We start from the raw sequence: 12,055 nt of genomic DNA on the forward strand, positions 1-12,055 counted from the left end.
AGTCAGTTTTTCGCATCAGGTGGCCAAAGTATTGGAGCTTCAGCATCAGCGTCAGTCCTTCCAGTGAAAATTCAGGGTTGATTTCCTTTAGGATGGACTGGTTGCCCTCTTTGCTGTCCAAGGGGCTCTCAAGAGTCTTCTCCAACACCACAGTTCAAAATAAATTCTTCAGTGCTAGCCTTCTTTACGGCCCAACTCTCACATCCAAACATGACTGCAGGAGAAACCATAACTTTGACTATAAGGACCTTTGTCGGCAAAGTGATGTCTCTGCTTTTTAATATGCTGTCTAGATTTGTCATAGCTTTCCTTCCAAGGAGCAAACGTCTTTTAATTTCAAGGCGGCAGTCACTGTCCACAGTGATTTTGGAGGCCAAGAAAATAAAATGTGCCATTTTTTCCAGTTTTTCCCCATCTATTTGCCATGAAATGATGGGACCGGATGCCAGGATCTTAGTTTTTTCAACGTTGAGTTTTCAACCAGCTTTCTCATTTTCCTCTTTCACCCTCATCAAGAGGCTCTTTAATTTCTCTTCCCTTTCTGCCATAAGTGTGGAGTCATCTGCATATCTAAGGTTGTTGATATTTCTCCCAGCAATCTGGATTCCAGCTTGAGATTGATCCAGCCCAGCGTTTTGCGTGATGTACTCTGCATAGAAATGAAATGAGTAGGGTGAAAATATACAACACGTCATACTCTGTTCCCAATTTGGAACCAGTCAGTTGTTCCATGTCCAGTTCTAACTGTCGCTTCTTGACCTACATATAGGTTTCTCAGGAGGCAGGTTAGGAGGTCTGGTATTCCCGTCTCTTTAAGAGTTTTCCATGGAGAAGGAAATGGCAACCCACTCCAGTATTCTTGCCTGGAAAATCCCATGGACGATGGAACCTGTGCCTTGCTACATGGGAATCCTTCCTTACATCACAGACAGATCTCCACTTGGAAGAAGCCTCTGAAGATAAATTGTAATCTCATTGAAGACCTCTATGTGATCTTTGGAAGATAATGTCTGTTAACCAAAGTTATTCTTTCTCAATGGGCTGGATCCTTTCTCAAGTGCATGAAAAGTATTTCACACTATCTGGAAAACCAACAACTTGAAGTTCAGGTGTTCCAGATCATTGATATAAATTTGGATATATATATATATACACACACACACACACACATGTACATATGTATAAATATTTAGCTTAATTTTAACTATGTTCTTAAATTTGTATGCCAATAATTATACATAAAAATGCTTTTTTCTTAAATATTTGTCTGTGGAACATGTCATTTTAAATATATTGCAAAGACTCAGTTTTAATAAAAAGTTTACTATAAAAAAAAAAAAGAACTTTCCAGTTTGTTGTGATCCACACAGTCAAAGGCTCTAGCGTTGTTAATGAAGCAGAGGTAGATATTTTTCTGGAACTCTCTTGCTTTTTTGATGGTCCAGCAGATGTTGGCAATTTGATCTCTGGTCCCTCTGCCTTTTTTCCCCCTCTGCTCCCTACCTCTTCTGTCTTTTCTAAATCCAGCTTGAACATCTGAACGCTCTCTGTTCATGTACTGCTGAGGGCTAGCGTGAAGGACTTTGAGCATAACCCTACTAGCTTGTGAAATGAGCACGACTGTATAGTAGTTTGAACTTTCGCCGGCATCGCCCGTCTTTGGGACTGGAATGAAAACTGACCTTTTCCAGTCCTGTGGCCACTGCTGAGTTTTCCAAATTTGCTGGCACGTTGAGTGCCAGCACTTTAACAGCATCATCTTTTAGGATTTGAAATACCTCAGCTGGAATTCGGTCACTTCCGCTAGCATTGTATGTAGTAATGCTTCCTAGGGCCCACTTGACTTCACACTTCAGGATGTCTGGCTCTAGGTGAGTGATCACACCATTGTGGTTATTCAAGTCATTAAGATCTTTATTGTACAGTTCTTCTGTGTATTCCTCTTTTTTTTTTTGACTGTCAAATAATCCTTTATTTTTCTTTTCCCTTTGCAGGTCTTAACTAACTGGTCACTCCACCGCACCACTGTTGATGTCATCTACGATGTCATGAGGGTGGTGGCCATCAACACTGCAGCCCCCAGATGGGTGCTTCCTAGGATCTTTTTAATGGTTCCAGAGCTTTCTCTAGCTAGAGATCGATGCCGCACCTGCTGGGCAATATTGACAGTCTCATCAAAAGTGATGTTTCCACTGTTTAATGTTTTTCTGCTTCTTTTCTTGGTGGTTCCTTGAGGGCTTTGATGATCAGGGCAGAGGCAGAAGGTACCATCTCGATCCGGGCCTGTCTGTTCTGAATGATCAGTTTCACTGTAATCCTTAGACCTTTCCGATCACCAGTTGCCCTGGCGATGTTATCACCTACCTTTTTTGGAGACAGGCCCAAAGGGCCAGTCTTGGGGACCGGGGCAGACGTGGCACCAAATTCCCCACGGTGCACCTCAGGTACATGACTTTGATCTCATTGGGGTTGAGCTTAGGTGGCATGGTGGAGGCGGCTGGTGTTGGAAGAACCCGGATTTGGGATGACAAAGTTGCACTTCTGCCTCCTCCGAGCCGAAAGCTCTTCTGTGTCTTCCTTCCACCTCTCCTTAATCTCTCCTGCTTCTGTTAGGTCCATTCATTTTCTGTCCTTTATTGTGCCCAGCCTTGCATGAAACGTCCCTTGATATCTCCAATTTTCTTGAAGAGGTCTCTAGTCCTTCCCACTCTATTGTTTTCCTCAACTTCTTTGCGCTGATCACTGAAGGCTTTCTCTCTCCCTGCTGTTCTCTGGAGCTCTGCATTCAGTTGGGTATATCCGTTTCTCCCTGACTTTTCAATGCTCTTCTTTTCTTGGCTATTTGTAAAGTCTCCTCAGACAACCACTTTGCCTTCTTGCATTTCTTTTCCCTTGGGATGGTTTTCGTCACTGACTCCTGTACAGTGTTACAAACCTCTGTCCATGGTTCTTCAGGCCCTCTGTCTCTGTTCATCACTTCCACTATATAGTCATAGGGGATTTGATTTAGGTCATACCTGAATGGACTAGTGATTTTCCTTACTGTCTTCAATTTAAGTATGAATTTGGCAATAAGGAGTTCATGATCTGAACCACAGTCAGCTCCAGGTCTTGTTTTTGCTGACTGTATAGAGCTTCTCCATGTTCAGCTGCAAACAATAATCAATCTGATTTCTATTTTGATCATTAGTGATGTCCATGTGTAGAGCTGTCTCTTCTGTTGCTGTGAAAGGGTGCTTGCTATGACCAGTGCATTCTCCTGGCAAAACTGTTAGCCTTTGCCCTGCTTCACTCTGTACTCCAAGGTCAAACTTGCCTGTTACTCCAGGTAACTCTTGACTTCCTACTTTCGCTTTCTGGTCCCCTATAATGAAAGGGACATCTTTTTTGGGTGTTAGTTCTAGAAAGTATTGAACGTCTTCATAGAACTGTTCGACTTCAGCTTCTTCAGTGTTACTCGTCAGGGCATAGACTTGGATTACCATGATATTGAATGATTTACCTTGGAAACGAACAGAGATCATTCTGTTGTTTTTGAGATTGCATCCAAGTACTGCATTTCGGACTCTTTTGTTGACTATGAGGGCTACTCCATTTCTTCTAAGGGATTTTTGCCCACAGCAGTAGATATAGGTCATCTGAATTAAATTCACCCATTCCAGTCCATGTTAGTTCACTGATTCCTAAGATGTTAATGTTCACCCTTGCCATCTCCTGCTTGACCACGTCCAGTTTATCTTGACTCATGGACATAACATTCCAGCTTCCTGTGCAATACTGTTATTTACAGCATCAGACTTTAAGTTTCACTACCAGACACATCCACAACTGAGCGTCACTTCTGCTTTGGCCCAGCCACTTCAATCCTTCTGGAGCTATTTCTCCACTCTTCTCCAGTAGCATACTGGGCACCTACCAACCTGGGGAGTTCATCTTTCAGTGTCCTATCGTTTCGCCTTTTCATATAGTTCATGGGGTTCTCGAGGCAAGAATACTGAAGTGGTTTGCCATTCCCTTCTCCACTGGACCACATTTTATCAGAACTCTCCACTGTGACTAAGGGTGACCCTGCACGGCATGGCTCATGGCTACACCAAGTTATGCAAGCCTCTTTGCCTCAACAAGGCTAGGATCCATGAAGGAAGCGCTGAAAATATCAAATCCCAAATCCCTTGTAACTGCACACATCTTGGAAGATTTAATCCAATCCACAGTATGCTCTTCCCTCCCTCACTAGGACTTGCAGACACCAACCCACACACCCCCAGGCTCCTGACAGTATAAATGACAAATCTGGCAAAACTTTTGATGTGTAAACCCTCTTTTCCCAAATTAGGCTTGTACTTAACCTCCTTGGACATGCTGGGATCTGACTCTAATTATAGGTTTGGGGTGGTGAGGGGCGGTGGAATTGGAGCGAGGTGGAAATCGGCACCTGCTTGCAAAGTAACCACATCAGAAGAGGTCACTGCTGGGCCTGCAGAGGAGGCAGGGCTGGACCCCTGGGAGGGGGCAGGCCCCCCTCAGCGTGGTCACTGGTTACTGTGGGATTCTGGTATCTAGATCTGCCCCAAATCCTGCGTCCGACTCTGTCCCCATCAGAGCCCTGACGTTCGGGGGACCTGCAGAGGGAGGTCAGCTCAGCCTGTCTTGGGATTCTGAACCCTCTGGGGCCGCCTTGGGAGCACATCCGCTCTGCAGGCTTGGGGGAGCAGAGACCCTTTCAGTGACGGAAGGAACACTCTTGCTCTGTGACCTGCCTTGAGCTCAGGATTCAACCCCCGATCACGATCACGTCACTTTACTTCCTTAGACCCTGGTGCAGTTCCTCCAGTGGCCCCTCCCACTGTCCTGAGCCATGCCCGCCCCTCCCACTCCATCACTGGTTGTGCAAGTGACCGTTTCACCACAGTCTACCGCGTGCTGTTATGTTCAGTCGCTCAGTGTGTCCAACTCTTTGTGACCCCGTGGACTGCAGCAAAACAGGCTTCCCTGTCCTTCACCATCTCCCAGAGTTTGCTCAAATTTGTCTCGATTGAGCCAGTGGTGCTATCCAACCATCTCTTCCTCTGCCACCCGCTTCTTCTCTTGCCTTCAATCTTTCCCAGCATCAGGGTCTTTTCCAATGAGTCAATTCTGCATCAGGTGGGCAAAGTATTGGGGCTTCGGCTTCAGCATCAGTCCTTCTAATGAATATTCAGGGTTGATCTCCTTTAGGATGGACTGGTTTGATCTCTTTGCTGTCCAAGTGTCTCTCAAGGGTCTTCTCCAGCAGCACAGCTCAAAACATCAATTCTTTGGGGCGCAGTCTTCATGGTTCAAATCAAACACTTGTACACGACCACTGGAAAAACCATAGCTTTGACTATACAGACCTTTGTCAGCAAAGTGACGTCTTTGCTTTTTAATATGCTGTCTAGGTTTTTCATAGCGTTTCTTCCAAGGAGCAGGCATCTTTTAATTTCATGGCTACAGTCACTGTCTGCAGTGATTCTGGAGCTCAGGAAAATAAAATCTGTCACTGTTTCCATTTTTTCCCTTTTTATTTGCCATGAAGTGATGGGACCATGACCTTAGTCTTTTGAATGTTGAGTTTTAAGGCAGCTTTTTCACTGTCCTCTTTCACCCTCATCAAAGGCTCTTTAGCTCTTCTTCACTTTCGGCCATCAGAGTGGTATCATCTGCATATCTGAGGTTGGTGATATTTCTCCAGTTACCATGGCTCCAAATGTCCCATGGTCCCATCACTGGGTCCTCACAGCCTCCAACCTCGTAGGGCGTGTGGACTATCTGAGATGTCCCCCTGGCCAGCCCGTGGGCTGCAGTGGCCGTGGATGCCCGCACGGTGGGAGACAGTACTCAGCTATGGAGAACAGGCAGGAGTCCAAGTTGACCCTGGGCTCTCCGAGGCTTCTGCAGGATGGAGGGGCATTTGATCTGTGTCTCGCTGATGGGAGCCCAGGTTGCAACTAGCTCTGACCAGAAGGAAGCATCTGCGGGCCGGGTTAGGTGTCCAAGGAGGCCGGGCAGCCCCGCCCAGACCCGCAGAAGAGGTGCCCGGCTGGTCCCGCCGCCCAGCCTGCCGCTGAACCTGAGCCCCGGAGCAGCTGCAGTTTTGAGAAGCCGCGCTTCAGGGCAGTCTGTTGCATATGCACCTTCCAGCGGGGTCTCTGCCCCTGCTGCGGCTGAGAGGCCAAGGAAACCAGAATACATGCCCCCGCATTCGCCCTGAACTTCACAGAGGACAGTGGCCTGTGGCAGGACATCCCACTGATCGCCCAGCTGGGCTCACCAGCGGACAGATGGAAACAGCAGCAGCAGGTCCACCTGGCTTTTCCCCCAGCTCTCGCCCGGGGGGCAGTCGAAGGTGGTTCCAGGGAGCCCACTGGGGCTTCTTATCTGACCACATCCTTGTCCAGCCTTGACTGGACTGGACCCACACTGTCATTTCTACCAGGTTGACTTGTGGGTCACATTCAGTCCAAACTTCAGAGGAAAAAAAGACATTATTTGCAGGATTCCCCAAGCCCCTCAAACTCAGAAGTCATAAAGAGAAAGACCGATAAGACTCAACTTCACGTGTATTTAAAACTTCTGATCATTTACTGTATGACTCAGGAAACTCAAGCAGGGGCTCTGTCTCAGCCCAGAGGGGTGGGATGGGGCGGGAGATGGGAGGGAGGTTCAAACGGGAGGGGATATATGTATACCTACAGCTGATTCAGGTTGAGGGTTGACAGAAACCAACAGAATTCTGTAAAGCAGTCATCCTTCAATAAAAAATAAATTAATAATAATTAAAAAACCCTCCTGGTCAGCACAGGAAGCACAAACTGGTAAAAAGTTTCTGCAACACAGCTCTCTGACAGCGGACAGGTTGGACCACGTGGTTTAAAGATCCTATTTGGCAGAAGAGACCACAGTTGCCTCCGAACTGGGGAAAAAAAAAAAAAAACTTGCAACCTACATAATGGAAAAACTGACAGATATAACCATGTAAAAATTAAAAATATCTCAGAGCAAAATATACCATAGGCAAACATAGCTGGTCCAAGCTGCTCCTCCAGCTCAGGGTACAAATAAGGTCACATATTTCTGTTCTTCACGGCACCCTGCCCGCTCACACGGCCGGGATGCTTTCCATGGCGGCTCAGCCCCCATCACCTCAGGCGTGTTTGCTTTTGACACCGGTGCACCCCTCCCCCGGCGCACCCCTCCCCCGGGACACCTGTGTGCGGGCGGTTCCCACGGCGACACAGGGGCTCCGGTTGCTGGGACGCCATCGATGCGTTCCCGCCCGGGATGCTGCCCACATCAGAAGGACTGGCGTGCACTCTAGGATGGCAACCAGAGGCTGGCTCCTCCTGAGCAAGTGGTGTGGGGACTCTGTCCACATCCCTAACACAGAGAGGCATTGGACGTTAAGAATGATAATAAAATGCGTGGCGAAGCTGAAAAGCCAGGAGGGATGGGGTGAGAGAGGATGGGTAGGTGTTGAACCCTTGGGGGCAGGGCAGTGGCGCCCAACACATCTGGGAGGTGCTGGGGCTGCGGTGCCCCCAAAGCCGATCCTGGGGGTCTGCCCCCCCAGAGGGTCCGAGGGAAGGCAGGGGTGCACGGGGTCCTCGCCAGAACAGCACGGCGTCCCTGGGGCGCTGCCTGCTCTGGGATGTCCTTCGGGTGCAGAAGGCGGGCCCTGGGGCTCGGGACACCCGGTCAGAGCTGCGATGGCTGTGGGCCCTTGGGCACTTCTGCAACCTCCTGGCGCCTCCAGGAGTGAAAACCGCATCCTCAGCCCAGCCCTCCCGTAAGCTGGGCCACGGCCACAGGAGTTACTTCTGTGAAGTGGCGAGGCCTGGAGTACAGAGAATGCCGTGAAGCATTTGCGAACGGTGGGCTCAGGGCCAGCCCTCACCCGGGGCAGGGAACTGAGTCCAACCCGGAAAGACGCCCACGAGGCGCGGGGTGCAGGAGAGGCCAAGGCGGGTCTTCACTCTGCGTCCACTCCCCGCCAGCGTCTCTCGTCCACACGGAGGTGCCCTGGCACCCTGACCTCAACCGTGCCAGCCGCAGGGGGCTCCAGCTTCTGTCTCATCACCACGCAGAGCCACCTCGCCCGGCGGGAGCCTCCGACCAGGAGCCTGACGTTGACCCACGTGGCTGACCCAGCACATGTCTTCCTTCTCGGCGACCACCCTGGGCAGCCGTCCCCGAGCGCTGGGCTCTGAGTCCAGTCCCGGGTCTGGGAGGTGGGGAGCTGGGGAGCTGGGGCCGTGAGGAAGTAGTGGCTCCCCGCCTTTGCAAACCACTGCCCAGGAGAGGTCCTCCCGAGGCAGTCACGGCAGCAGGGGCACAGTCCGCCAGCCCCTGCACTGCCGACCCCAGCCAGGAGCCCGGGGTCCATGTGAGCGTTCACCAGAGCTCACCGAGCGTGCCCATGCGCCCAGCTGTGGCCGCGACCCTGACAGGGCACAGGTGAAAGTCTCAAGGGGGGAGGGCCTGGGCACCAGCCTCCAGGTGTCGTCTCCCCCGGAGTCCTAGTGTGTGACCTCCCCATGGGGTGTTGCCACTTGGGGTCCAGGGTCCTCGCTGGAGCGCCACCCCGACCGCCTCTCTGGGGGGCAGACTGGCCCGTGGCCCACTCTACATCACACTGACCCACAGGCCACCAAACACCAGAGACCCTTTTGCCAGGCAGGACACCCAGAGGCCTAGAGACCACCTCTCAGGAGCTGAGGGCCAGGTGGACTCTGGAGTCCATGCCTTTCAAGCAGAGGAAGAGGCTAGCCCACACAGGTGGGGAGCGGCTCTTCCTAGGACCAGCCGGCCGAGGGGCCATCGGATGGATTTGGGCCCACCTCATGCCCCCGCCCCGTCCTCTGCGGCAACGCTGACCATCACAGAGACCCCCTGCGGAGGTGCTGAACTCAACCTGGCTTTGAACTGAGTCAACGTGAGGCTTTGACAAGTGTTTTAGAGTTATTGTAGAAGCTGACCACATCATAAGCAAAGAAATAAAGCCCAAGCTCTCAGTGACCATGACTGACCACCCCTGCCCCCCGCACCCCAGGCCGGTGTAAGCAGCCGGCCCACCCTCATTTCCAGCCCCACCGAAGGCATCCGGGCTCCCAGCAGCGCGGCTTGGCAAGTCTTCCCACCCCCAGCGGAGTCCACCTCCCACTTCCGGAATCCAGGGACTGGACCTCAGGGCTTCCTGGGTCCAGCAGGAAGTGCCACATGCCAATTCCACGCCTGCGCCTCGAGACGCCGTGGGCAAGGGGGAAACTTATGCACCAGAGATCACAAACACTGCTGGAAGAGACGAAGGCTCTAAATGGACAGATGTCACTGTTCACGGACTGAATGACTCAGCACCTCTGCGATGGCCACCCTCCCTGAATTCATCCACGGACCCACGGCAACCCCTATAAAAATCCCAGCTGGCTTCTCAGTTTTTACAGAAATTGGTACACTGATCTTAAAATTCACATGTTAATGTAAAGTCTGCGGAAGAGCCAAAATAGTCTAAAAAAGAACAAAGTTGGAGGACTCAACATTTCCTGACTTCAAAACTTATTCCAAAGCTGTCGTAATCAAGATAGTACCATATGAGCAAAAGGACAGACATCCAAACCAATGGAGTAGAACTGAGAGTCCGGGAATAATCCAGTACATTTATAGCCAGTTGATTTTCAACAGGGACGCCAACCCCAGAACGGGAGGAGGTACACATGACATCCTTGACGGAGGACTTGTATCCAGAATGTGTCTTATCACTCGAGAGCACGACAAATAATCCAAGTTTTAAGTGACCAAAAATTTTAGACTGTTGACCAAAGGACACAGACAGCCTGTAAGAACTTGAAGAAACACTTGGCAACATTAGTAAGTAGAGAAATGCAAATTTAAACCACAGTAAGACACGCGAGGATGGCTGTCATCAGAAGAACAGTCAGCTGTTGGAGAGACTGGCTGTTGTTTAGTCGCTAAGTCATGTCCAACTCTTTCACGACCCCATGGACCGCAGCTCTTCAGGATCCTCTGTCGGTGGCATCTCCCAGGCAAGAATACTGGAGTGGGTTGCCATTTCCTCCTCCAGGGAGAAACTGGAAGCTTCGTATATTAGCAGTAGAAGTGTGGCATGGTGCCACCGTCTGGAAAGCAGCTCAGCTGTTTCTTAAAATGCTAAACATAAATTTACCATATGGCCCAGCAATTCCACTCCTCTCATCTACCCAGGAGAAATGAAAACGTATGCCCGCCCGGAGACGTGTGCATGAATATTCACAGCAGCTTCATTTCTACAGACCAGGACTGGAAACAAACCAAATGCCTATCAATTGGCAAGTGGGAAACAAGACAGGGTGGGTCCTCACAGTGGAGGATCAGCTGGCGATAAGAAAGAACAAAGTTCTGACTCATGATATAACACGACATGACGCCAAATGAGAGACGATCTCAGATGGTGTGATTCTAATAATGCGAAAGGTCCAGAGAAGGTAAATCTGAGGACCCAGGAAGTACATCAGTGGCTGTCAGGGGCTGGGCCCCGAGGTTGCTTTGTGGGCGGTGAAGTCGTTGTACAGTGAGACTGTGGCAGTCACAGCATGATTCCAAATTTATTTTTAAAAAATTGAATTGTGACACTTAGGCAAATTTTATAGTTTATAAAATATAACTCAATAAGACTGTTAAACAGAAAGAACGGAAGAGAAGCCTCGAGTACTGTGCCGTCTCTGTCTCCCGGCTTGGCTGCCGTCATCCGCTACTGATGAGACGTGTGGCTCAGACACTCCACTGCCCCCGCCCCCGCTGACAGGCAGCTCCCGGATGGGCCAGGAGACTGTCCTAGTCAGCCTCAGGTGACCGGCCAGGTGCCCACAGGCCACAGCAAGGTCAGCCCAGATCAGCAGAACCACCCAGCGGGGCCGTGCCTTCATCAGCAATCACGGACTCTCCGCTTTACCTCGAGCTGGGCAGTTTGTTACGCGGCACCAGCGGACTGATGCACACCCTGACGGTCGCGGCACTTGATGCCAGGCGGCCGCAGATGATGACTGTGATGCGGCAGAGATGCGGGATCACACCCCGTCTTCGATGGAGCTCGGCTGGGGGAGGGCAGACGTGCTCCCTGCAGTGCCGAGCACATGGGGCGGGGTTGCCCTGTGATCCCTCCCTGCTGCCCCGAGAGCACACAGCCCCAGTGCTCGGGTTCAGAGCCCGGGTCAAACACACGCGCAGCCTCGGTCGGAGGCCCACGGGGAGTCAGGCGGGGCGGCTCCCCCGCGGGGCAGGGCTCAGCCCCCTGCCGCCCTGTGCACGTGTGCCCATAGCAGCCCTTCTTCAGAACCCCACCTGCCCCGGAATCCCGCGGCTTAACGTCTGGAAATTCTGGGTTGTTTTGGAGCCATGTCAGCTTCCTAGGGGTAGAGGGGTACGACTGAGACCGATAAGCAAATTGGCCAAAGCTGCAGGACACACGGGCCCTAAACAAAACTCAATCATACTTTCACACACCACCAAGAAACAATGGGAAGTGGAAACTTAAAAACACCACTTAGAAAAGTACCACTTAATGGGAAATAGGATAAATCTGTTTTATAAATAGGGTCAGAGCTGTAAAGGGAAAACTACGAAGCGAGGACGGCATGCTGAAAAATGGTTAAGACGGGGCCTTCCCTGGTGGCCCAGTGGTTAAGACTGCACTCCCAGGGCTAGGGGCTCGGGTTTAATCCCTTGTTGGGGAACTAAGTTCCCGCAGGCTACACGGCACGGCCAGAAAAAGTAGTTACGATGGCAAATTACGTGGTGTGTGTATTTTACCACAATTACTATAATAAAAGGACAGGAAACCAAAAAAGGCCCCCAATATTAACAGTGGCTGTTTTCTGGGGAGTGAGACTGTGAATGTTTCCCCTTCATTTCTGTGTTTTCCTATACTGTCCACATTTCCTCTAATCAACAAGGATCACTTATAATTGGAGAAAAGTAAAATTAACTTTTAAATAATAAAAAAAAGAAACTGCTAAGCACTGCCAAGAGAAATTCACCAAGA

At 50.5% G+C, this 12,055-nt stretch overlaps 1 pseudogene; it reads right to left on the reverse strand.

The window, feature by feature from the left end:
• Positions 1–2,009: 2,009 nt before the first annotated feature.
• On the reverse strand, positions 2,010–2,556 carry LOC136147438 (large ribosomal subunit protein uL11-like; annotated as a pseudogene).
• Between the last annotated feature and the right edge of the window lie 9,499 nt (positions 2,557–12,055).

Source organism: Muntiacus reevesi, chromosome 15, assembly GCF_963930625.1.
Source record: "Muntiacus reevesi chromosome 15, mMunRee1.1, whole genome shotgun sequence".
Taxonomy (NCBI): Eukaryota; Metazoa; Chordata; class Mammalia; order Artiodactyla; family Cervidae; genus Muntiacus; species Muntiacus reevesi.